This window comes from Nycticebus coucang, chromosome 14 (assembly GCF_027406575.1).
Source record: "Nycticebus coucang isolate mNycCou1 chromosome 14, mNycCou1.pri, whole genome shotgun sequence".
Lineage (NCBI taxonomy): Eukaryota > Metazoa > Chordata > Mammalia > Primates > Lorisidae > Nycticebus > Nycticebus coucang.
The window spans coordinates 65,030,557-65,058,266 of NC_069793.1; the positions used below are offsets into that span (position 1 = coordinate 65,030,557).

At 44.2% G+C, this 27,710-nt stretch overlaps 1 protein-coding gene across 7 annotated transcripts in view; it reads right to left on the reverse strand.

Annotated features, from left to right (window-relative positions):
* The window catches only part of NUMA1 (nuclear mitotic apparatus protein 1), a 102,788-nt gene that overhangs the window by 51,903 nt on the left and 23,175 nt on the right, over positions 1–27,710 (reverse strand). For 3 of the 7 annotated variants that reach the window (XM_053562800.1, XM_053562801.1, XM_053562795.1), the window contains exon 1: positions 2,211–2,406. The exons of 3 other annotated variants lie outside the window; for them this stretch is intronic. The gene's annotated coding sequence lies outside the window, so the exon portion shown is untranslated. Of the gene's footprint in view, positions 1–2,210; positions 2,407–3,055; positions 3,381–27,710 lie in introns of those variants that run through there. One more of the 7 variants, XM_053562797.1, reaches the window with a different exon arrangement.

Here is a 27,710-nt window from a genome sequence, read left to right on the forward strand (position 1 = left end):
CTGAACGATGGTGATGGAAAAACAGATCCCTGCCATTGTAGCCTGGAACCATTTCACAGAAGGATCTGCTGAGATCCACCCCAACTAGATCAGGTACCCTCATAACCCCTCGTCAACAGAGAAACAAAACGCCAGAATGCAGGCCAGGCCCTCTAAGGGAACCTTCAGAGATCCTACCTACCTGGTTCTTTGAAGAAGAAATGCCCTCAGAATCCAAAAGAGAGGCTTCAAAGAGCTGATAAGGCACCCTCTCTTTTCCCTCATCTCAAGAAGGAACCAAGATACAGAAGCAGCCAAGGCACTGCATTCTCTCCACATTTTCCAAACTGAAATAATGAAGCTCTCCCACATCAGGACCAATTAAATCCCTATTTACCGTAACTCCCCAATGTTCCCAGGAAAGACATTATCAGGACAAGGAAAGTGACACTCAAAAGAGAAACATGGCCAACTAGCTTGCATCCTCTCTGGATCTTAAAGAGTTAAAGCCTAACCATGGTTTCCTACCAGGGCTGAAGCTAATGTAAACCACCTGCTCAGACCCAAGGAACAGGACCAGAGGGTCAGGTTGCTCAGCTCTGGGGTCTGTTCTGAAAAAGCTTCAGTTTTAGGAGTAGGCCAAGATGATAGGCCAAAGGCCAGAGGGTCTGAGTTGCAGCAGCACTGCTCTCCTTACCCTACCCCTGGCTTGAGTGCCAGCTCCTTTGAGACTGCCTCTTAGCCAGCTATTGCCTGCATGAATACCAGCCCTATCTCAAGACAACACCAAAGTGACCTTTGGTCCCAGAGAACTACTAAACTGTACTGATCTCTTAGCTCATGGCCCTTGCCTCCACTGAACCCTCATTCTTTTAGTGCTAACTCCCAACCCAGAATTTCAGAGTCCAAAGCTCCCACCTCAAAGAGTCCTTCCCCAAACCCCACCCCCATCTCTACCAGAAAGTTTCGAAGGCCCACAGACTCACAGCTCACAAAGGAAATGGCTGCCCATCTGTACACCCATGCCCAGTTGCAAAATTTACCACCACCTGTCTTAAGACCTTGCCTGCTGATAGCCAGAAGAATTTCAGTGCTCCTTTCTAAAAGAGATACTCCCTCCCATTTGAGAGACATCCACATGCAGAGAATGAAAACCCTGAGAACCCTAAAAGCTCCTTTCTAAAAGAGATACTCCCCCTCCATTTCAGAGACATCCACATCCAGAGAATGAAAATCATGACTACAGAGCTCCTCCTCCTCTAACTTGGGAAGGGAGAATGTTAGGGCCATAGGTAAGCAAGCAGATCTCACCTGGCAGGTTACCCCAGGTACCCAGCAAAGGCCAAGCCATCTTGCCATGGGCTAATTTGCTATAAAAACAGAATGAGAAATAATCTTGCTGGTGCATCCCCTGACTCAGAGAAGGCTAAAGGACCTGCAGCTCCAATAGAAGCCATGAAAGGAAAACACAATCTTTTCAACTTCTGGGGAGTTCTGAGTAGACTGGTCTAAGTACAAAAAGTTTCTCTGTACTCCCAAGGAGGTCAGGGGCAAAGCAGCTAGCGGGATGTATTCTAGGGATAGCTATGGACCCAGGCCCCCATTCTTCACACCCAGACCATCCCCTCTTTGTAGCCCAGAACACCAAGGCTCTGGAGAGGAACAAGGGAAGGACTGCAGAGGAAACCAAGATTCCCTGGTTTCTGGCCCTTCCCTGCCTGCTCTGGAGGGTCTCTCCATCAGGAACCAGATGTGGGGCCTGCAGCCACATAGTGCACGCGCACATTCTCTCTCTCTCTCTCTCACACACACACACACCCCGGTCCCTACCAGCTGACAAATAAACTAGTTTTCCCTGCCCACCACCGAATACACACTCAGGGCCTCAGGCAGGAATGGAGACTCCTTTCCCCTAAGCTGTCTCAACAGCTCAACATGCGAGCTCATGCACTTCCCCCCCCTGAACAAAAACACGCTGACATCTACGCAAGAAGGAAAGAAAGCAACCCTTTGCTCTGGAAGGCGCCAACTCCCGGATGTTGGCAAGCTCTGCCCCCAGCGCCTGCTTCTGAGTATGTTTACTTGCTCTCCCTCTTCTCTCCCTCCCCTTTAAGGATGGCGCAGGAAAGGGAGGTGAGGGGGGAGAATCCACCCCACCCTCTCGTCCATGTTTGAACAAAAACCCAGAGAAAGAGTGAGGGGGAAAAAGTCCCAGCGCAGGAGGGCCTTACCAGACTCCCAAAGCCAAACGTATCTACAGGTTTTAATCCGCCATTAGCATTTAAATCTTGAAAGGAGAGGAGGAAGGGGGGGCCAGTGGAAAGTAACCCCACACACAAAAGAAAAGTTGTGGGTTTTCTTCTCAGTCAGCCTGGCAGGAGCGATCTTCCTGGCTGACAGCCAGAAGTGCGTCACAGCCAGGAGTCTGCTTTCTTTAAAGGCACAGTAAGCAAGCTTCCTCGAACTGGGAGCGCAGCAAAGCAGGGAACTCTCAGCAGGGGTGGGGCCAGGGGAGCGGGTGCGCTGGAGGAGGGGTAAGCTAGAGGCTTGGTCCACAAACAAGAGAACAGGATGGCGTGGGGTGGGACGGGAGCGGGGCACGAGCAGGCAGGCAAAATTACTGAACTGCAACAGCAGCAAGAGCCAAGCCAAGCTGTGGCATAAATACACAAAAACACATCTCACAGTGGCCGGCCTGATAAACCTGAGAACCCAGACACTCCCCCTTCACTCTGCTTGCCACCCAGGGCTTAAGGCTGTAGTGACAGCCTGTCCATCTCTCTGGCCAGCAAGAGAAGGGTAGGCCAAGGGTTGTCCTGATGATTAGATCAGCTCCTGCCCGCAGTGGAGCAGGGCAGGGAGGAAGACCGGAGAACAGAGGCTTTGAAAAGCAAGCAAAAAACACAGGCCCTTTTAACCAGGGCAGCTTCCTGCCGGCTCCAGGGCAGCCTTGTCTTTAAGTACACGCATGCCGCTCTTGCACACAAAGCGCCTGCCTCCTTCATGGGCGCGCTGCTGTCCCTGGGACATGGCCACCCCCCAAACCCATTCCCGAGGGAATCTCTCCAGCCCGTACCTTCTGCGTGGCAAGGCCAGGATGCCGAGCTGTGCCCGCTCCTCCCCCTGGGCCCCCCAAACAAGAAACCCAGGCAGATTCTGGCCCTGGAGTGCAGGCCTGCGCTGTCCTGTCCTGTCCGGGTGCTGCGTGCTATTGTTGACTGTGGAATGGCCGCCAAAATCCCAGCTGTGCTGCCAGAACCTAATCCCCTGTTCCGCTGAGCATTTGTGGGGAGGGGCCGAGGGGCCAAGGCATGGACCGAGTACAGCAGGCTGGAGCCCTTAACAGATTAGATGCAGGCACTGGGACCTGTGGGCGCTGCCTCCCCTACATGGCAGAAAGGAAAAGATGTCTGACTCTCAGAACACAAAACCACAGCGTTTCCACCCACTGAACAGTGACCCTCACCAAGGCTGTTAAGGGAAACCCACCAGATAGTTAACAGGAACCCCCTTATCTTACACCACACTTATTGAGCACCTACTATGTGCAAGACGCTGCTATAGGGCACTGTAGGGAGTATATAAAGATGAATTAAATCCAGCATCTGCAAAAGAAATGAGAAATATGACCCAAAAATTATGTTTCAAGATGGCATATGCTAACTTCCACAAAAGATGTAAAGAAAAATTCTGAACAGTTGAAAGTAAGAAAGGATTAAGAAAATGAAGTATCATTTTAATTTAGATCTTGAAACAGGTACAACCCTGATGGAAATGGAGAGAGGAGTGGGGAAGAAGGTGGGTGAAGCAGAGAGGAGGTATAGAAACAGTGGGAGAAAAGTCTTTGAAGGGTAAAGTGGGGTCAGAGAGCTGGAGAATCTTGAACTTCGAAGAATCTAGTTTGAAAGTTTACTTGTTTGTTTTTAACACAGAGCCCGTAGTACGATGAGAACTGTGTCCCAAGTTTATTTTGACATATAAATGAATGAGACTTAGAGCAGGGAGGTGAGTCAGGAGGCTTCCACAATAGATAAGAGATGCAATGAGAACAGTAAAGAGGGTAGGATAGGAGAATGGAAAGAAGGGGACTGAGAGGCACTGTGGAGAGAGGATAAAGGACAGAAAAGAAGCCAGTTAAGGTGGCTTAGACCTATAATCCTAGCACTCTGGGAGGCCGAGGTGGGAGGATCCCTTGAGCTCAAAGCTTTGAGACCAGCCTGAGCAGAGCAAGACTGAGTCTTTACTAAAAATAGAAAAATTAGCCAGGCATCCTGGCATGGGCCTGTAGGTCCAGCAACTCAGGAGGCTGAGGCAGGAGGATCATTTCAGCTCAGAAGTTGGAGGTTGATGTGAGCCAGGCTCATACCATGACACTCTGGCCTAGGCAGCAGAGTGAGACCTGTCTCCAAAAAAAAAAAAAAAACAACTGAAAGGAAGCAACAGAGGGAGGAACTATATAGGGGAGGAAAGTGTGAAGGATAATACACAAAACTACACCGAAGAGATGAAGAGGCTGTCAGAGCAAGAGGAAAACAGAGTATGTATAGTACCTGATGCTTACTAAGTGCATACTATGTAACAGACACCATTCTATGGACCTAATGTGTACTAATTTAATCTTAAAACTCCCATTATGAAGTAGGTACTATTATCAACTCAACTTTAGGGATAAGAAAATTGAGCCTCAGAGATTAAATAATTTGCCCAAGATCACACAGCCAGTAAATGGCAGAACTGAACTCTGAGCCTTGGTATCTCCATTGTAAAATAAGGATAAAGACCTCTCCATTATAAGGTGATGAGGACTTTTTTTTTGGGGGGGGGGCAGGGAGACAGAGTCTCACTCTCTTACCTAAGCTAGAGTGCTGTGGCATTATTAGCCTAGATCATAATAACCTCAAACTCCTAGGCTCAAGTGATTCTCCTACCTCAGCCTCCTGAGTACCTGGGACTACAGGCACCTGCCACAGTGCCCAGCTAGTTTTTCTATTTTTAGTAGACATGTGGTCTCACTCTTGTTGAGTCTGGTCTCGAATTCCTGAGCTCAAGCCATCCTCCCACCTCAGCCTCCTGAGTGCTAGGATTACAGGTATAAGTCACTGAACTTGGCCAAAGTGATGGAGGATTAATTCAATAATATCTATAAGGTCCCCACCACACTGGCTAGCAGAGAAGGCATAAGGTAGGTGCTTCGTAAGGGTTAATTACTATTTGGCAGTTTTGTCGCTTCTCACTAAGGCATCTAGGCAGAAGTTGGTTCACCATTCGTGGGTGAGAGGGTACTCCTCTTGGAGACTGGATCCTCAGTCAGCCTGCTTTCTTCCCATCAGTTGGTCTGTTTGGATTTTACTTTAGGGTCCAGCTCAAATCCAAATTTCTCAAATATTTAACAGGTAATCGCAGTTATGTTGGAGAAACAGATTGTGAAAGACACTTGGCCATAGACACTTACTTCTATATTTGCATTCATTCATGCCACCACACCCAGTTAATTTTTTTTTTTTTTTTTGAGACAGAGTCTCACTATGCCGGTAGAGTACCGAGGCATCACATATCACCGCAACCTCTAACTCTTGGGCTTAAGCAATTCTCTTGTCTCAGCCTCCCAAGTAGCTGGGACTACAGGCGCCTGCCACACGCCCAGCTATTTTTTGGTTGTAGTCGCCATTGTTGTTTGGCAGGCTTGGGCTGGGTTCGAACCCACCAGCTCTGGTATACATGACTAGCACCCTAGCCGCTGAGCTACAGGCACTGAGCCTAATTTTTAAAATATTTTTGTAGTGGGCGGCGCCTGTGGCTCAGTGAGTAGGGCGCCGGCCCCATATACCGAAGGTGACGGGTTCAAACCCGGCCCCGGCCAAACTGCAACCAAAAAAAAAATAGCCAGGTGTTGTGGTGGGCGCCTGTAGTCCCAGCTACTCGGGAGGCTGAGGCAAGAGAATCGCTTAAGCCCAGGAGTTGGAGGTTGCTGTGAGCTGTGTGAGGCCACGGCACTCTACTGAGGGCCATAAAGTGAGATTCTGTCTCTACAAAAAAAAAAAATATTTTTGTAGAAACAGGATCTTACTATGTTGCCCAGGCTGGTCTCAAACTCCTGGCCTCAGGTGATCCTCTTGCCTGAGCCTCACAAAGGGCTAGGATTACAGGTGTGAACCACCATAGCTGGCCATATTTTTAATAACCCATATATTACATTGGTGATCAGAAAAATGAATCTACATCTTGCATTTGGCATTGGTACTGCCTTAGGTGTATATGCATGAAAGTCTTGTCTGCACATCTAGAATATAAATTCCTCAAGTGCACAATCAGTTTCATCTCTCTCTCTCTGATCCCCATAGAGCCTAGCATACGAGGGCTTCTTAAATCTGCCCCACTGAACTATACCTGGATGGTAGGTTTCCAAGTTCATCCTTCCAGCCAGACAATGACTGGGGTAAGTGGTAGGGAAAAGGTGGGGGTGGGGGTCAGATCAAGGCCCATTGCTGCAGAAATGCCTATAACCCCCCTGCTTCTCCCAGGCCCTGTAGCCTATTCCCACAGTATTATTTGAAATTTGCTGAGCAGTTGCTATTAGTAGAAAGGGAAGTTGTTATTCAAAGGAATGCCACAAAAGCAAAAGCAAAGCAATAACAAAACTTTCACAGAAAAGCGAAATGGCAAACATAAGTTAAAGTCTGGTGTAATCAACACTCAGAAAATGTATGAGGTGAAAAATAGGAGGCAGGCCTGCTGAAATGGCCCTGGGCACACATGGCATCAGCCCTAAAGCTTCCTAGCCCTGACAGGAAGGGCTTGACAGAGATTGGGCAGAGAGTGACGCTGTATCTCAAGAATAAGAGAGATCTCCTCAGACTTGTCCCTTACTCTAAACTCAAGGCAACAGCTTCTAGCTGTGCAGCTTTCCAGGGGCTAAACTCTCCTTTGGAACATCTCTGCAAAGTTGCCAAGTTTCTGGGCCAGCTCTTCATGACAGCTCAGGGAGCCTGGCCAGTTTCTCCAGCCTCTCCCTCTGCTTCCCCCTCTCTGTGGCAGCAGCAGAACTTCCCCACCCCTTCTCACAGCCTAGACAGGCAGCAGGCAGCCCACATAGCTCCTGCCTTACTCTGCAAGCTTCTGCTCATCGTCCCCTAAAGACAGGAAAAGGAGTAACACATCCATTTTAGAAAAAGTAAGAAAAAAAGAAAAGTAAATTAGCTGGGCATTGTGGCAGGCGCCTATAGTCCCAGCTACTTGGGAGGCTAAGGCAGGAGGATCACTTGAGCCCGAGAGTTTGAGATTGCTGTGAGCTATGATGACACCATAGTAGTCGATAACAGAGTGAAACTCTGTCTCAAAAAAAAAAAAACAAAAAAAAGGTAAGAAATGACTAACAAAATAATTCAAGAAGAGAATTCAGGCTCAGCACCCATAGCACAGTGGTTACGGAGCCAGCCACATACACCGAAGTTGGCAGGTTCGAACCCATCCCGGGCCTGCTAAAACAACGACAACTGCAACAAAAAAATAGCTGGGTGTTGTGGGGGTGCCTGTAGTCCCAGCTACTTGGGAGGTTGAGGCAAGAGAATCGCCTAAGCCCAAGAGTTGGAGGTTGCTGTGAGCTGTGATGCCACAGCACTCTACCCAGGGCAACATAGTGTCTGAAAAAAGAAGAAGAGAGTTTAGATAGAGGTTGGAGGTAGGTAGTGACTGATTAGGAGCTCAGAGGGAATTTTCAAAGGGTCTGGTAATGTTCTATCTCCTGAGCTGGGTGGTAGGCATATGGGTATTCATTTATTATTCTTGTTTAAAAACAATATACTATATATTTTTTTAATGTATGCTACTTTTTTTTTTGAGACAGAGTTTCACTATGTCGCCTTGATTGAGTGCCGTAGTATCACACTTCACAGCAACCTCAAACTCTTGGGCTTAAGTGATTCTCTTACCTCAGCCTCCCAAGTAGCTGAGACTACAGGTGTCCACCACAACACCTGGCTATTTTTTTCTTGTTGTTGTTGTTTAGCAGGCCCAGGCCGGGTTTGAACCTGCCAGCCCCAGTGCCTGTGGCCAGCATTGTAACCACTGAGTTACAGGCACCAAGCCTATGTTACAGTTTTTTAAAGTTTAGACAAAAAAGATCAGAAAACAGCAAATCTCTTGGGACCACCAAGAAATGTGATGATTCTAATATAATTAAATTGGCATTCAAGGCCTTCTATGACCTGGCCTGGCTTTATGTCTAGAGTCATATTTGCCTTTACCGAAACCCTCCACCCTGCCAGGCAGGCCTATGAAGTTATAGACTGTCCTGAGGATTAGATAAGAGGACTGCAGAGGACAGCTCTGGGGATAATACCCAAGTCGGCTGAAATTTTGGCTCCAACACATACTCTTTATGAGACCTTAGGCAAGGTCACATTTTCTAATTACATTTACATTTTTCTAATTCTCATTTTCCTTTTCTGTAAAATAGGGATAACCACAGTATTTACCTCATTGGGTTAGTATGAAGATTAAACAAAACAAAGCATGGGATGTGTTTAGGATAGTGCCTGGTACACTGTAAATGCTCATTAAATGTTAGCTACTAATTACCAACAGTAACAGCAACAACAATAATGATAGTCTTTAGACATTTATTATGCTAGGACATAACGTAGCAGAGAAAAGACTCAAAGGCATTGCACTGGGCACTTCTAAAGATAAGGAAATCTGAGGCTCAAGAATTAACAGACTGAATTAAATGACTTAGTAATACAAGTAGTGAGTTGTCATCTACCTTGACACTGCATTATTCTCTACAGCTCTTAAATAGATGATCACTGAATAAATGAGTAAAAGCTGGCACATTCTCAGTGGTTCAAAGAAGCCTTGTACTTCTACCTTCTCATAAAAATCAGCTTTTTAATCATAACAATCTAACAGCTGGCCAGATTTGGTGGCTTGTAATTCTAGTACTCTAGGAGGCTGAGGCGGGCAGATCACCTGAGCTCACAAGTTTGAGACCACTATGGGCCAGACTGAGACCTTGTCTCTAAAAGTAGCTGGGCGTTGTGGCAGGTGCCTGTAGTCCCAGCTACTTGGGAGGCTGAGGTAAGAGAATCGCTTAAGCCCAAGAGTTTGAGGTTGCTTGAGCTATGACGCCATGGCACTCTACCAAGGGCAACAAAGTGAGACTCTGTCTCCAAAAAAAAAAATCTAACAGCTCTAATTTAAAAAGCAATTGTTAAACAATTTTTTTCCTTAGAGTGCAAGCACTTTACAAACATTGAAGGATCAAAACTTCTCTGAAGCAGTGAGCACCAAATAAGTCGTCTAATGGATCAGTGGCCATAGATCAATGGTTAGGGCACTGGCCACAAGCCCCTGGGCTGGCAGGTTGGAATCTGGCCCAGGGCTGATAAAACAACAATGACAAAAAAAATAGCTGGGCATTGTGGCAGGCGCCTGTAGTCCCAGTTACTTGGGAGGCTGAGGCAAGAGAGTTGCTTAAGCCCAAGAGTTGGAGGTTGCTGTGAGCTGTGACAGTACAGCACTCTATGAGGGCGACAACAGTGAGACTCTGTCTCACAACGACAACAATGATGACAAAAAGAAGTCTTCTACTAAGAGGGATGCTGGGAGATATTCAGGGGTGAGAAAGGGAGGCTGAAAGGAAAGGCCAGTGCTGGAGGGAAGGACTGTTAGCATCATGGGCTCTTTCTTTCTCTCCTGAAGGTAATGGCTGATTAATGAGGTAGTGTTAGTAACCCTGAGGCTTCCAGGGGAGAAGAGCATAGGACAAATCAAAATCCAGAGAGGATTCATTATAACATCCAAGAGGCCTACTCAGTTTTCCCTCAAGAAGGCCTTTCTATAAAATACCTAAGAACCTCTTTACCCAGTTTCACTGTCACAGAGGAGAAAAATAAAATGTCCCAATAGGCAAGATAGCTAGCACAATGTTTACTCACTAACGCAGAATACAAGGCAAACAAACTGAAATGAAGGAGAACAGTTTTACTGTAAAAGACTAGAAACTCCTAGCCGGGCATTGTGGCAGGCGCCTGTAGTCCCAGCTACTTGGGAGGCCGAGGCCAAGGAATCACCTAAGCCTAGGAGTTGGAGGTTGCTGTGAGCTGTGTGATGCCACGGCATTCTACTGAGAACAATAAAGTGAGAGACTCTGTCTCTACAAAAAAAAAAAAAAAAAAAAAGGGACAGAAACTCCTAGAGACAACTTCCATAGTGTTGAAAGCCCCTGGATATAATTTCTGGATTGGCCAATTACTAGCTATGTGGCTTAGGGAAGTGACAGAGAAAAGTTACTGAGACCCAAACTAGGGTCTCTAAAAGAAGGGGATTGGGTTAAATCAGATCTAAATCTCCGGCAATTCCTATGGTTATTTTTGCAGGATACCAATCGTTAACAATGACAACTAATCTTGCCATACAATTAGTCTCCCTAGAATCTGATCAAAACAAGGCCCGGTGTGGCAATTTGGGCCTATAATCCCAGCACTTTGGGAGGCCAAGATGGGAGGATCAGTTGAGGCCAGGAATTTAAGACCTGTCTGAGCAACAAAGTGAGACTCTATCTCTACAAAAAAATTATTTATTTATTTATTATTATTTTTTTTTTTTGTAGAGACAGAGTCTCACTGTACCGCCCTCGGGTAGAGTGCCGTGGCGTCACACGGCTCACAGCAACCTCTAACTCTTGGGCTTATGCGATTCTCTTGCCTCAGCCTCCAGAGCAGCTGGGACTACAGGCGCCTGCCTCAATGCCCGGCTATTTTTTGGTTGCAGTTTGGCCGGGGCTGGGTTTGAACCCACCACCCATTAGCCAGGCAAAGTAGCACACTATAGTCCCAGATACATAGTAGGGTGAGGCAGGAGGATTGCTTAGAAGGATCCCTTGAACCCAAGAATTTAAAGCTACAGTGAGCTCTGATCTTGCCACTGCATTCCAGCCTGGATGACAGAGCCACTATCTCTAAAAAAAATTTACAGGCAAGCATTCTTCCTTCCTTTCTTTGGGATGTCACGCCCTTCTCTTGCTCTTTCTTTCTCCCCTGGCGTCTTCCCTTCTCTCACTCCCTGCTCCCTGCTCTCTTCTTTCTTCCTATCTCTTCCTCCAATTCTCTTCCCAATCTCTAATATAAAATAAACTCATGCGCTGGGGATAGTGGCTCACGCCTATAATCCTAACACTCTGGGAGATGGATTGCTTGAGCTTAGGAGTTCAAGAACAGCATGAGCAAGAAGGAGACCCCCTATTAGAAATAGAAAAACTAGCTGGACATGGTGGCACACACATATCGTCCCAGCTACTGGAGAGGCTGAGGCAAGAGGATTGCTTAAGCCCAAGAGTTTGAGGTTGCTGTGAACAGAGTGAGACTGTGTCCAAAACAAACAAACAAACAAATAAAAACCACTTTTATAGCCCCCCAAATAATTTTACAAATAATTTTTTTAAAGAATCTGGTTAAAATATCACCAATTAGGTTTTTGTTTCCAATAAAATAGCAAATTTCCTAGGAACAGACACTTTGTTAATTTACTGGGTCCTGGCCCCAAAGTGAGGCACAGGTGGATGCTTCATTAATCTTCTGATGAAAGGAGGTGGCCTTGGAAACTGGTAGTACCAACTTAACACAGCATATAATGAAAGGTGATTGGAACTACCCTCAAGGCATTACACGGTAGCTTTTCACAAATAAAAGCCACACAGTGCAATTTATAACTACATCTACCTAAATAGCCTAAAGAAAAGTAGCTTTCTATACCTGCCCCCACCCCAGCTTTATCTTCTCCCATCCTACACAGCACTGAGACCCATGTCTTTCTGCTTCCAAGTCTATTTTTCTTTCTACCACACCAGAATGCCTTTAACCACTGATAAAAATGAACCAACACTAACATTAACACCTGTTGGGCCTCTAAATAGGAAGCTAGATTGATTCAAGAATCAAACTTGTTAACATGTTACTTGCAAGTGAAGTAAGCCGGAATGGTGTCTGACATGTACTTGATAAAACAAAACCCTAACATTTGGACAGACTTCAAGAATTGAAGGAAGGCTGTGTCTCAGATCTCAATTAACCACAGCTCCCCCCTCCCCCCGCCCAACCCTGATGGGCAAGCATGTTTATTTCAATTTTACAGATTAGGAACCTAAGATTCAGTAAGAAGAAAATATCTGCCTCCAGGTCAACCACCAGGGTGGCAGAGCCAGATTTCAAAGTGTAGTCTTTAAAAGCTTGTGCTCTTTTCCAGCACACCTCAGCTATATCCTATATCTTTTTCGAACTCCTGACCTTAAGACATCCTCCCACCCAGCCTCCCCAAGTGCTAGGAATACTAGGCCAACATTCTGTATCTTTCTTTCTTTTTTTTTTTTTACAGTGATTATGAAATTTTATTAAGTTCGTAAATAGTAATTTTTTTATTTCTTTTATTTTTATTAAATCATAGCTGTGTACATTAGTATGATCATGGGGCACCATACACTTGGTTCGTAGATCGTTTGACACATTTTCATCACACTAGTTAACATAGCTTTCGTAGCATTTTCTTAGTTATTTTGCTAAGACCTTTACATTCCACATTTACTAGGATTCACATATACCCTTGTAAGATGCACCGCAGGTGTAATCCCATTAATCCCCGTCCCTCCACCCACCTCCCCCCTCCCTTTCCCCCTTCTCCCTATTCTTAGGTTGTAACTGGGTTATAGCTTTCATGGGAAGGTCCTACATTAGTTTCATAATAAGGGTGAGTACATTGGGTACTTTTTCTTCCATTCTTGAGACACTTTACTAAGAAGGATATGTTCCAGCTCCATCCATGTAAACATGAAAGAGGTTAAGTCTCCATCTTTTTTTAAGGCTGCATAATATTCCATGGTGTACATATACCACAATTTATTAATCCATTCGTGGATCAATGGGCACTTGGGCTTTTTCCATGACTTAGCAATTATGAATAGGGCTGCAATAAATATTCTGATACAAATATCTTTATTATGGTGTGATTTTTGGTCTTCTGGGTATATGCCCAGTAGAGGGATTGCAGGATTGAATGGCAGATCTATTTTTAGATCTCTAAGTGTTCTCCATATCTCTTTCCAAAAGGAATGTATTAATTTGCATTCCCACCAGCAGTGCAAAAGTGTTCCCTTTTCTCCACATCCACGCCAACATCTCTGGTCTTGGGATTTTGTGATATAGGCTAGTCTCTCAAACGCATTAGCAAGAAAAGAACAAGGGATCCCATCGCAGGCTGGGCAAGGGACTTGAAGAGAAACTTCTCTGAAGACAGGCACACGGCCTTCAGACATATGAAAAAATGCTCATCATCTTTAATCATCAGAGAAATGCAAATCACAACTACTTTGAGATATCATTCCGTATCTTTCTAATCAGTACAGGCCTTTATGTACACAAAGCACTTCTGCATTCATTATTCATACTGTTTCTGCCACAGCTCATGAAAAGGGTATCCCCATTTTTAAAGATGCTAAGTAACTTCGTAATTATATAGAATAAATCCCACATATCTGGCATGACTGAGAAGTGCAAAGTTGCGCACAGCAATTTTCCTAAATAACTGAAATTTCCCTCCTTTTAGGGCAAAGCTCTTTTTTTTTTTTGCAGTTTTTGGCCAGGGCTGGCGCCCTACTCCTTGAGCCACAGGCACTGCCCGGGCCAAGCTCTTTTTTATGATATACAAATTCTCCAAAATACATAAGGTATTTTACTCTTTACTTAGAATTTATGAAATTTATCAGGGATATTTAACTATAAACATGAAAGAAATATCTTTACATAATATGCTGGGAATTCAAAGATGAATAATTCTTTATTTGTTTAAGAGACAAGGACGAGGCTGAGGCAAGAGAATCACTTAATCCGAAGAGTTTGAGATTGCTGTGATACCAAGGCATTCTACCTAGGGCTACAGCTTGAGACTTTGTCTCAAAAAAAGAAAAAAAAAGACAAGGCCTCACTCTGTCATCTAGGCTGAAGTGCAGTGGCACAATCATAGCTCACTGTCATCTCAAACTCCTGGGCTCAAGTGATCCTCTTGACTCAGCCTCTTGAGTGGCCAGGACTAAAGGTGTACACCACCATGCCCAACTAATTTTCCCATATTTTGTAGCAATAGAAATTTTGCTATGTTGCCCAGGCTGGTCCAATTACAGTCTTTAAACTGGGGTTTATAATCCTATGGAGAAAGAAACATTAAGAGGCCGAGGAACATGGGCGTGAGGCAGGCTGAACAGAAGGTAAAATAACACAGGCAAGGCTAGTGGAGACCAACCTGAGCAATAGAACGAGACCGGGAGTGACTTTGTAAAGAGCAGTGAGGCAATGAAGTATCCTGGGCAGGAGAATGGTATGCTATGAGGGCTTGTAAAAAGATGATTCTGGCTACACTGTGGTAAAGAATGGAAGTAAAGAATGGAGTTAGGTAGCAGTTGTAGAGGTAGAAAGAAAACTGCACTGTCAAAGCAAGAGCAATAAGAACTAAAAAGAAAGGTAAATTTGAAAGGCACTGCAGAGGTGGAACATTGGCTCTTAGCATACAGGAGTGTGGCAAAGGTGGGGAGCTAGAGACCACTAAAATTCTTGCTTTGGTGAAAAGACTTCAGGATGGGAAAACAGCAGAAGGCACTAGTTTAGAGAGGAATTGTGAAGGACTGACTAAACTCCAGATGCAGTGATGGGCCAAATTTTACCAAGGAAGCATCATTTAAGCTGGATACTTAAAGTATGAATAGGATGAGTAAGATACCACCAAAAGAGAAGTTCGAAAAAAAAAAAAATACTAAGCAGAGAAAACAGCACGGGTGAACTGGCCCAGGTTGGAAATGGAGCAGGTCAAAACTCCAGTGCTGGTCAGTAGTGGGATCGCTCCTGTGAATAGCCACTGCACTCCAGCCTGGGCAACAGAACGAGATCTTGTCTCTTGAAAAATAAAAATAAAAAAACCATACTAGGCAGAGAAAATAGCATGTACAAAGACAAAGCATATTATAGTTGAACGATGGCATGCAGTTTTAGAAAGGTGCATCAGATGATAGGAAGGATAAGTGGTACTAAATTGAAGCACTTCCCTCATGCTAAGAAATTCATATTTTATCCTGTAGGTGAGGGGAAGATAATTAAGGTTTCTAAAGGGAAAAGGTAAAGGGAAGGAACATGATCAGGGCTGTTTCAGAAAACTAACTGTATGAAGAACAGACCGAAATGGTAAGAGATAGGAGAAAGGTGGTAGAGCATAATGGCTAAAAGCATGAGGTCTGGCTCGGTGCCCATAGCACAATGGTTACGGCGACAGCCACATACACTGAGGCTGGCGGGTTCGAACCCGGCCTGGGCCAGCTAAACAACGACAACTGCAACAAAAAATAGCCGGGCGTTGTGGCAGGCACCTGTAGTCCCAGCTACTTGGGAGGCTGAGGTAAGAGAGTCACTTAAGCCCAAAAGTTTGAGGTTGCTGTGAGCTGTGATGCCAGGCTGTGATGCCACAGCACTCTAATGAAGGCAACAAAGTGAGACTCTGTTTCATAAAAATAAAAAAATAATAATAAAATAAAAGCATGAGGTCTGGAGTTAAGGCTCCTAATTCAAATTAGGGCTCTACAGCTTACTATCTGTGCAACCTTGGGCAAGTTATTTAACCTCTCTGTGCCCTCAGTCTTCCCATCTATGAAATGGGAATAATAACAGCACTTTCTCAGCACTCTCTTTAATTATGAGGAATTAAGTATCTGCTACTACAGACTGAAAGTTCTACCTGCATATAGTCTAGCATTGACCATGCTCTTCCTTCTACATAAAGCTTTCTTTTCCCACTTCCTCATCTAGTTAACTCCAACTTATCCTTCATTTCTTGGGATATGATACTTCTTCATGTAAACTCTCTGATCTCTAGATCAGGGCAAGTTCCTAGTATGCTTTCCCAAAGCACCATACTGCTTTGCTTCATAGTACTCACATTTTCAAATTATTCTTCTTTGTATTTGCTTAATTTTACCTTCCTTCAACTCCATAAATTCCATGAAATCTCAGACTATGTTCACCACAGAATTCTTAGAACTCTGGATGATCCCTGGCACAGTATAGGTGATTGGCAAATATTTCCTGAACGAATGAAAGGTTTCGAAGTTTATGTTTTTCTCTTTTATTATTATTATTATTATTATTTGGAGACAAGAGTCTCAAGCTATCACCCTGGGTAGAATACTGTGGCATCATAGCTCACAGCAACCTCCAACTCTTGTGCTCAAGCAAGTCCCCTACCTCAGTTTTTCTATTTTTAGTAGAGACAGGGGTCTCACTTTTGCTCAGGCTGGTCTCGAACTCCTGAGCTCAAGCAATCCACCTACCTCAGCCTCCCAGAATGCTCCCAGGATTATAGGCTTGAGCTACCACACCTGCCTTCTTTTTAAAAATTCTTTTCTTCTACATTTTTTTTTTTTTGTTTTGTTTTGAGATAGACTCTCACTCTGTCACCAGGTTAAAGTGCAGTGGCATCATCACAGCTCATAGCAACCTCAAACTCCTAGACTCAAGCGATCTTCCTGTCTCAAAAACAAAAAAAAAGACAGACTATATGGATGGTTAAGAGAATAGATTGGGGGACTGTTCTTCAAGACCTATCCCTACTTCAGGTTCATATCATCTCCTATTTGAGATTCTACATCCCTTACCAAAAATGACTAGCATTTGTATATGGCTCTTTTGAGACAGAGTGCCACCCTTGGTAAAGTGCCATGGCATCATAGCTCACAGGAACCTCAAACTCTTGGGCTCAATCTTGAGCCAGGCGTGGTGGCTCACGCCTGTAATCCCAGCACTCTGGAAGGTTGAGGTGGATGGATTGCCTGAGCTGAGGAGTTCGAGACCAGCCTGAGAAAGAACAAGACCCCATCTCTAAAAACTACCTAGGTATTGTGGCAGATGACTGTAATCCCAGCTACTTGAGAGGCTCAGGCAAGAGGATTCTTGAGCCCAAGAATCTGAGATTGCTGTGAGCTATGATGCCATAGCACTCTTACCCAGGGTCACAAAGTAAGACTCTGTATTAAAAAAAATAATAATTATATTTGGGCGGTGCCTGTGGCTCAGTGAGTAGGTCGCCGGCCCCATATGCCGAGGGTGGCGGGTTCAGACCCAGCCCCAGCCAAACTGCAACAGAAAAATAGCTGGGCGTTGTGGCGCGCGCCTGTAGTCCCAGCTGCTTGGGAGGCTGAGGCAAGAGAATAGCGTAAGCCCAGGAGTTAGAGGTTGCTGTGAGCCGTGTGACGCCACGGCACTCTACCTGAGGGCGGTACAGTGAGACTCTGTCTCTACAAAAAAAACAAAAAATAAATAAATAATAATTAACTGGGTGTTGTGGGGGGACCTCTAATCCCAGCTACTTGGGAGGCAGAGGCAAGAGAATCGCCTAAGCCCAAGAGCTGGATGTTGCTGTGAGCTGTGATGCCATAGCACTCTACCAAGGGCAACAAAGTGAGACTCTGTCTCAAAATAATAATAATAAATAAATAATAATAATAATAAATGGCTGGCACCTGTAGTCCCAGCTACTCGGGAGGCTGAGGCGAGAGAATTGCCTAAGCCCAAGAGTTTGAGGTTGCCATGAGCTGTGATGGCACAGCACTCTACCAAGAGTCACTTAGTGAGACTCTGTCTCAAAAAAACAAAGAAAAACAAGAGATCCTCTTGCTTCTCAGCCTCCAGAGTAGCTGGGACTACAGGCACCTGCCACAACACCTGGCTAGTTTTTCTCTTTTTAGTAGAGAGTCTTGCTCTTGCTCAGGCTGGTCTCAAACTCCTGAGCTCAAGCAATCCACCGCCTTGGCTTCCCAAAGTGGTAAGATTACAGATGTGAGCCACTGTGCCCAGCCTTGTATGTGACTCCTTACCATTGACCAGGTGTTTCCCATTCACAAAGTACTCCATATGACTTTCACAATGGTTCTGTGACATGAGCATTATTATTTTCACTTTACTACAGAGCAGTGGTTCTCAACCTTCCTAATGCTGCGATGTATTTTCATTGTTACAAAGGGGTCACAACCCACAAGTTGAGAACCGCTGCTACAGAGGAATAAAGTTCAGAAAAGTTAAGTTTACCTTGCCTAAAGTCACACAGCTAAAAATGAACAGGGCTGCAATGCAACTCTGGTCTTCTGGTTCATAATCTGGAACTCTTTTATTTATTTATTTATTTATTTATTTTTGCAGTTTTTGGCTGGGGCTGGGTTTGAACCCACAACCTCCAGCATATGGGGCCGGTGCCCTACCCCTTTGAGCCACAGGCACCGCCCAATCTGGAGCTCTTTTAAAAGACTCACTCAAGACAACCAGGAGCTGTCTAATAATAATAAACCAACAGAGCCACCATCCCTATGCACACTTTCACTGCATTGAAAACAAAAGGCAGTGGGTCAGTGACTGGGAAGGGGCTGATGGTACACTGGTGATATTCTGTTTCTTGATGTAGATGCTATTAACACGAGTGTATTCACTTTGTGAGAAGTCATCAAGCTATACTTTGTGTACTTTTCTGTGTGTATGTTATGTTCTAATTAAAAAAAAACCATCGGGCAAAGTTAACACAGTGCTCTTGAATTCTGATTAGTCTCTAAGTTGGATGCCTTAGGGCTACAAATGTATTTATCCAATTTCTCAAACAGCAACTACACAGAGGACATCTACTAGATAAGTAAGAACACAAAATCCTGCACACTCAAATAATATATCCATCCCTTCTTCCCATACAGAACACCTTGGTAATGTGAGTGAATCTAGTAGGAATAGAAGAAAGGGAAGCCTGGGAAAGGGCCAAGGTTTTACTTAATAAAAAAAAATTTGGCAATGAGAAGTGGAACTATCCTACATCATTGATGATAAGCTATCTCAATTTCAGAGATAATAAAAATTTGGGTAAAATAGCCAATGACAATTGCAAGACATCATCAATTACAAAATAAATACATCCCATTTCAGTGTTAAAGTATAAAACAAAAATCAGCTTTAAAACAAATGAAATATAATTTTTTTTTTTTTGAGGCAGAGTCCCACCTTGTCGAGAGTAGAGTGCCATGGCATCACAGCTCACAGCAACCTCAGCTTCTTGGGCTCAAATGATCCTCTTGCCTCAGCCTCCCAAGCAGCTGTGACTACAGGTACCTGCCACAATGCTTGGCTATTTTTTTTTTTTTTTTTTTTTTTGTAGAGACAGAGTCTCACTTTATGGCCCTCAGTAGAGTGCCATGGCTCACACAGCTCACAGCAACCTCCAACTCCTGGGCTTAGGCGATTCTCTTGCCTCAGCCTCCCGAGTAGCTGGGACTACAGGCGCCCGCCACAATGCCCGGCTATTTTTTTGGTTGCAGTTTGGCCGGGGCCGGGTTTGAACCTGCCACCCTCGGTATATGGGGCCGGCGCCTTACCGACTGAGCCACAGGCACCACCCAATGCTTGGCTATTTTTAGAGATGGGGTCTTGCTCTTGCTCACGCTGGTCTCGAACTCATGAGCTCAGGCTCCCAGAGTGCTAGGATTACAGGTGTGAGCCACTGTGTAAAATATAATATTCTAATTTCAAGTGGTAGTTCAATTCTAGGATCAAAGATTTGTAGAGTATCTCCTTGTACAAACTATTCATTTTAGAAATGAGGCCTTCATTTAACAATTATTAAATGACCTTATTAATAAGTTCATACACTAGAAAGTTGAGAACTATAAAACTGGTTCCTTGGGGCTGGACGTGGTGGATCACACCTGTAATTCCAGCACTCTGGGAGGCTGGAGTGGGAGGATTGCTTGAGCTCAGGAGTTCGAGATCAGCCTGAGCAAGAACAAGACCCCCATCTCTAAAAAAAAGACAAAAAAAAAAAAACAGCCGGGGCTCGGTGCCCATAGCACAGTGGTTATGGTGCCAGCCACATACACTAAGGGTGGCCAGTTCAAACCCGGCCTGGGCCCAGCTAAACAACAATGACAACTGCAACAAAAAATAGCTGGGCATTGTAGCAGGCGCCTGTAGTCCCAGCTACTTGGGAGGCTGAGGCAAGAGAATCCCTTAGGCCCAAGAGTTTAAGGTTGCTGTGAGCTGTGACACCACAGTACTCTACCCAGGGCGACACAGTGAGACTCTTGTCTCAAAGTAAAAAAAAATAGCTGGGCATTGTGGCAGGCACCTGTAGTCCCAGCTACTCGGGAGGCTGAGGCAAAAGAATCACTTGAACCTGAGAACTTGAGGTTGCTGTGAGCTATGAGACCACAACATTGAACCCCAAGGTGACTGAGTGAGACTTTGTCTCAAAAAAAAAAGGCCAGGTGCGGTGGCTCGTGCCTGTAATCCTAGCACTCTGGGAGGCCGAGGCAGGTGGATCGCTTGAGCTCACAAGTTCAACACCAGCCTGAGCAAAAGTAAGACCCCATCTCTACTAAAAAAAGTAGAAAAACTGAGGCAAGAGGATCGCTGTAGCCCGAGTTGGAGGTTGCTGTGAGCTATAATGTTACAGTGCTCTAACCAGGGCCACAGCTTGAGACTCTGTCTAAAAATAAATAAACAAATAAATAAAATAAAAATTAAAATTAAAAGAGTTGGTTCCTTAACTCCTGATTCTCTTTCCATACCCAGATACCTCCCTTAAATCCAAGAGAAGATTTACATACTTTTTTTGCTTTCATAATTCTTTACTTCATTAACTCCCTAAAAAATAAAAGTTACCTACTAAAAATCAATTAAGATGAGAAGATATTTTAAAAACCTAATTTCTTACTTTTATAAGTTTCTCTGTTGTCCAAAACCAATGAAGTGGACGGCACCTGTAGCTCAGTGAGTAGGGCGCTGGCCCCATATACTGAGGGTGGCGGGTTTGAACCCAGTCCCAGTTAAACTGCAACAAAAAAAATAGCCGGGCGTTTTTTGCAATTGCAACAAAAAAAAGTGGCAGGCGCCTGTAGTCCCAGCTACTCGGGAGGCTGAGGCAAGAGAATCGCCTAAACCCAAGAGCTGGTGGTTGCTGTGAGCTGTGATGCCACAGAACACTACCAAAGGTGACAAAGTGAGACTCTGTATCTAATAAAAAAACAAAACCAATGAAACAATACAAAGTTAGATAAAAGACAAAATTAGTAATCTAAGAAACCCTTCCCATTCCTCTTCAATTCCTCCCAGAAGAATAGTGACCTATAATTTTCTGTGCTCCTCTAAAAACATAAATATAACTATATTAAGAGGATTTTTTTGGTTTCTACTTTTATTTTTTATTTATTTATTTTATGAGACATAATCTCACTTTGTACCCTCAGTAGAGGGCCATAGTGTCATAACTCACAGCAACCTTAGACTCCTGGGCTCAAACAATTCTCTTGCCTCAGCCTCCTGAGTAGCTGGGACTATAGGCGCCCGCCACAAGCCCAGCTATTTTCTTTTCTTTTTTTTTAGAGACAGTGGTCTCACGTAGCTCAGGCTGGTCTGTGACCCATGAGCTCAAATGATCCACCTGCCTTGGCCTCCCAGAGTGCGGGGATTACAAGTGTGAGCCACTGAGCTCCGCCCTTGGTTTCTACTTTTAGAAAACTAGGTTTAAACTTTACACATTGCTTTGGAACTATTTTATCTCAATAATTTATCAACATTTCCCCAAGTGACAATAAAATTCTTTTTCAGTCTCACTGTGTTGCTCAGGTGAGAGTGCTACGGCATCAAAATGCCTGGGTTCAAGCGATCCATCTGCCTTAGCCTCCACCAACTAGCTGGAACTACAGGCACCTACCATAACCTACCCAGTTAATTTTTTTATTTTTGGAAGAGATGGGGTCTCGCTCTTGCTTAGGCTCTTACTCAGGCTGGTCTTTACTCTTGAACTCAAGCAATCCATCTGCCTCAGCCTCCCAATGTGCTAGGATCATAGGCATGAGCCACTGTGCCAGGCCAATACATAAAATTCTAAGTAATACTTCTTCTTTTTTTTTTTTTTTTTTTTGGCCGGGGCTGGGTTTGAACCCGCCACCTCCGGCATATGGGACTGGCGCCCTACTCCTTGAGCCACAGGCGCCACCCTAATACTTCTTATAATGCTTTTTTTTTGCAGTTTTTGGCCAGGGCTAGGTTTGAACCTGCCACCTCCAGCATATGGGGCCGGTGCCTACCCCTTTGAGCCACAGGTGCTGCCCTCTAACTAATACTTTTTAAAAGATGCATAATATTAATCCATATGAAAGATAACTATAATTTTTTCTACTTATACACATAGCTATTTTCAATCTGCAACTATTTCAAACAATGTTGCAATGAATATCCTTGTATATATATATTTTTTTTTAAATGAAAGAAAAAAACCTGTTTCTACATACAAAATTTCCTTTTTGTCCCAAGTTTTAATTGCTCCCTTTCTCATCATCATCCCTGGCTCCATTTTCATAGAATTATCCACAGGGTTCAGTGTGTTAACAGAGGGCAGCATAATTTGGAGAATGCCAAGCGATGACATGTGACAGTTACTGTTGGTAAACTGGAATTAGCCTGTCTTGGCTGCTTTTCCCAGCCACCTACATGTGCTACCCCCACTTTCTCCCATACATGTGCTCCCTGTTCTGGTCTCAGAAGCTGCCCCCCACTCAACTGATGTGGGAAGAACTGCCCCTGGGGAATTAATCCTACTTTGTCAAACTCCTAAGCCTGACAAGTGCAGACAGGCCCACCAGCTACCCAAACAATTGGGTGGGAGAAAGAATACATTATCTATGAAATAATATAATATAGAAGTATCCGAGTAAAATTTAAAACTCTCCAATCACCAAGCCGCAACTCAATTTGCTAGTGGCACTCCCCTCCTCAGAGGTAACTTCTGTTACAAGTTGCATAAATTTTCAGACTTTTACTAAAATACACAGACACACAGGTGTGTGTTTCATGTATATACCTGTAATTGTACTCTACAATTTGTTCTGCAACTTTCTCTTTTCTACTTAAAAATTTCTTTGATGTACTTCCATATTGGTGTATAATGAATTTCTCACACTTTCAAAAGCTTGAGTAAAATCCCACAGTAAAGATGTACCACAATTTTAATTTCCCATTTTGCTATTTTGGACATTTAGGTTGTTCACAGTGCTTTGTTATGACAAAGAATGCTTCACTGATAACACTGGTACACACCTCTTTTTAACAAATAAGCTAATATGTCTCTAGAATATATATCAATAATTAAAATTGATGGATCACAAAATCTGTGCATTTTCAATGTTGGTAGATTTTCCCAAATTACCATCCATAAAGGTGTAGCGGTTTATAGTCCCACCAACAGAAGATAAAAATTCTTGTTTCTATATCCTTCTACCACTAAGTTTTTTATTTTATCAATATATAGGATAGAAAACAATAAATTATTGTTTTAATCTGTAATTTCAGTATCAAAGATTTAGTTAAACATCTACTCATATATGTAATTGTCATATGCATTTCTTATGGACGGTATTACCATTTTGATTTTATTTATTTATTATTATTTTTTTTTAGAGACAGAGTCTCACCTTGTCAACCTTAGTAGAGTGCCATGGCGTCACAGCTCACAGCAACCTCCAGCTCTTGGGCTTAGGTGATTCTCTTGCCTCAGCCCTCGGAGTAGCTGGGACTACAGGTGCCTGCTACAATGCCTGTCTATTTTTTTGTTGCAGTTTGGCCGGGGCCAGGTTTGAACCTGCCACCCTCGGTATATGGGGCCGGTGCCCTACTCACTGAACCACAGGCGCTGCCCCCATGTTGATTTTAAAGAGGAGGGCTCAGAGAGGCTAAGGTGACACAGGCAGTAGCAGACTTCAAAGGTAAATTTTTGAATAACTGCCCATCAAAACTAGGCCTCCAGGCCTGTGGGCTCAGTGGCTCACGCTTATAATCCTGGCACTCTGGAAGGCCAAGGTGGGAGGATTCCTTGAACTCAGAAGTTCCAAATCAGCCTGAGCAAAAGCAAGACCCTGTCTCTACCAAAAATAGAAAAATTAGCGGGCATTGTGGTGGGTGCCTCTGATCTCAGCTACTCAGGAGGCTGAGGCAGGAGACTCCCTTAAACCTAGGAATTTGAGGTTGCTGTAAGCTAGGCTGATGCCTTGGCCCTCTCACCTGCACAACAGAGTGAGACTCTGTCTCAAAAACAATAAAAAAAGAACTAGGCCTCTGACTGTCAAGCATATTTTCCACTACCAAGTGGTCAGCAAATTATGGCTTGCAGGCCAGCTGCCCCCCCATATTTTGTAAATCAAGTTTTGCCAGAGCACAGCCACACCCATTCATTTAAGTACTGTCTATGATTGCTTCTGTTCTCCAATGGCAGGGGTAAGTAGTTGCAACTCTATGGTCTGCAAAGCCTAAAATATTTACTACCTGCGTCTAAATAAAAACAATAATGCACAGTTCAGCTCAGTGCCTGTAGCTCAGTGGCAGGGCTTCAGCCACATACACCTGGGCTGGCGGGTTCGAACCCAGCTGGAGCCTACCAAAACAACAACGACAACAACCGAAAAATAGCTAGGGGTTGTGGCAGGTACTTGTAGTCACAGCTACTTAGGAAGCTGAGGCAAGAGAATGGCTGAAGCCCAAGAGTTTGAGGTTGTTGTGAGCTGTGACCTGGCTTCTTGCCAGGTGTGGTGGGTCATGCCTTTCATCCTGCCACAAAGGGAGGCCAAGAGTTTGTAATCAGTCTGGGGAAAAAACTGAGATTACATCTCTACAAAAAATTTTAAAAATTAGCTGGGTATGGTTGCACGTGCGTTGTCCCAGCTACTTGGGAAGCTGAGATAGGGGGCTCTCTTGAACCCAGAAGTTTGATCAGGCCACTGTACTCCAGCCTAGGCAACAGAGTGAGACCGTCTCAAAAGAAAAAACCCCCCCAAAACGAAATGTTTCTTAATGCAGATTAGTTGTGGTCCAATTAACTAGAGTGTGGTCCGATTATAGGTAAAGAGCCAAAACATCCAAATGCAGTCAAAAGACTTATCTGTTTTGGGATTGCAAAACTAACGCATTTCCTATATGATATTCTTCATCTTCCTTGTTCTTTTATTTCAATGAATGGGAAACAAATATGTCCGGTTCTTAGGGTCCCTCAGTACATTTACAAGCAATGTAGCTCCTGCCCATATACTACAATGATTAATACAAAACTAAAGCAATCCAGGGCGGTGCCTGTGGCTCAAATGGGTGGGGCGCCGGCCCCATATGCCAGAGGTGGTGGGTTCAAACCCAGCCCCAGCCAAAAACTGCAAAGAAAAAAAACAAAAACAAAAACCCGAAACTAAAGCAATCCTCACTATGCTGAACTTAGTGCTTAACTTAGTACTTATGCTTAACATCTGCAACTTGCACACAACACAACACAGGTCCCTTTTTAGAGCAGAAAATGATTCACTAGGAAGCAGGTGAACATTTCTAACATGTTGAACCAACTGCTAAGACCCTTTCTCCAAAATAAATAAATAATAAATAACGTTCATATTCAAACATTATGCCAAGTAAAATAAGCCAGACCCAAAAAAACAAAACTTGTATGATCCCATTTATGAGGTATCTAGAGTGGATAAATTCACAGTGATAAAGAGTACAATAGAGGTGACCAGGAGCTGAGGGGAAAGGAAATGGGAATTACTGTTTAATGGGTATAGAGTTTCTGCTTGAGATAAGAAAAATGTTCTGAAAATTGACAGAGTTGCAGTTATACAACACTGTAAATGTACTTAATGCTACTGAATTATACACTTAAAAATAGCTAAAATGGGGCGGCGCCTGTGGCTCAGTGAGTAGGGCGCTGGCCCCATATACCGAGGGTGGTGGGTTCAAACCCAGCCCCGGCCGAACTGCAACAACAAAATAGCCGGGCGTTGTGGTGGGCGCCTATAGTCCCAGCTGCTCGGGAGGCTGAGGCAAGAGAATCACATAAGCCCAGGAGCTGGAGGTTGCTGTGAGCTGTGTGACGCCACGGCACTCTACCCAGGGCAGTATCTACAAAAAAAAAAAAAAAAAAGGCTAAAATGGGTCCAGTGCAGTGGCTCACGCCTGCAATCCTAGCACTCGGGGGAGGCTGAGGTGGGCGGATTGCTTGAGAACAGGAGTTCGAGACCAGCCCGAGCCAGAGGGAGACCCTATCTCTAAAACTAGCCAGGCACGGTGGTGGGTGTGTATACTCCCAGCTACTCAGGAGACTGAGATGAGAGAATCACCTCAGGGTGACAGAGTGAGATTTTTTTTGAAACAGTCTCACTTTGTCGCCCCTGGTAGAGTCCCGTGGCATTGTAGCTCACAGCGACCTCAGACTCTTGGGCTCAAGTGATCCTCTTGCCTTAGCCTCCCAAGTAGCTGGGACTACAGGCTCCCACCATAACACCTTGCTATTTTTTTTTTTTTTTAGATAGAGTCTGGAGCTGTCGCCCTGGGTAGAGTGCAGTGCCATCATAGCTCACAGCTACCTCAAACTCTTGGGCTCAAGCATCCTCTTGCCTCAGCTTCCCAAGGAGCTGGGACTACAGGCTCCCACGACAATACCTATTTTTATTTTTAATTTATTATTTTTTTTTAGAGACAGAGTCTCAATTTATCACCTTTGGTAGAGTGCTGTGGCATCACAGCTTACTGCAACCTCAAACTCTTGGGCTCAAGCGATTCTCTTGCCTCAGCCTCCCTAGCAGCTGAGACTATAGGCACCCACCACAATGCCCGGCTATTTTTTTTATTTCTTTGTTTAGCAGGCCCAGGCCAGATTTGAACCCACCAGCCCTAGAGCATGTGGCCAACACCCTAATCACTGAACTACGGGTACCCCAGGGTCTCACTCTTGCTCAGGCTGATCTTGAATTCCTGAGCTCAGGCAATCCACCCACCTTGGCCTCCCAGAGTGCTAGGACTATAGGCATGAGCCACTGCATCTGGTCCCTAAAATGGTAAATTTTGCCATATATATTTTACCAAAAAAAATTTTTTTTAAGTTCATGTTCTTTGGTCAAATAATTCCATTCATAGCAATACATTAGAAAATAATCAGATACAAATAAACATAGATGCATATTAATAATAGAAATATTTATTGTTATTGAAAACTGAAGGAAAATTAAATATCTAATAATAAATCATGATATTTCATCATCCGTATGATGAAATCTTACACAATCATTAAAAATTTTAATGACATGGGAAAATACTCCAGAAAATTTTTAAATGTTGAATTTAAAAAGTAAGATATACAACTACTAGGCTGGTCACAGTGGCTCACGCCTGTAATCCTAGCACTCTGGGAGGCCAAGGCTGGTAGATTGCCTGAGCTCACAGGCTGGAGACGAGCCTCAGCAAGAGCAGAAGAGCAAGACCTTGTTTCTAAAAATAGCTGGGTGTTGTGGTGGGCGCCTATAGTCCCAGCTACTTGGGAGGCTTAGGCAAGAGAATCGCTTGAGCCCAAGAGTTTGAGGTTGCCGTGAACTGTGATGCCACTGCACTCTACCAAGCGTGACAAAGTGAGACTGTTTAAAAAAAAAGATATACAACTACTATAGTATGACCCCAATTTATTTTTTATTTATTTACTTATTTTTTTGAAACAGAGTCTCACTATGTCGCCCTCAGTAGAGTAACGTAGTGTCACAGCTCATGGCAACCTCAAACTTGTGAACTTAAGCGATTCTCTTGCCTCAGCCTCCCAAGTAGCTGGGACTACAGGCACCCACTACAACGTTCGGCTATTTTTTGTTGCAGTTG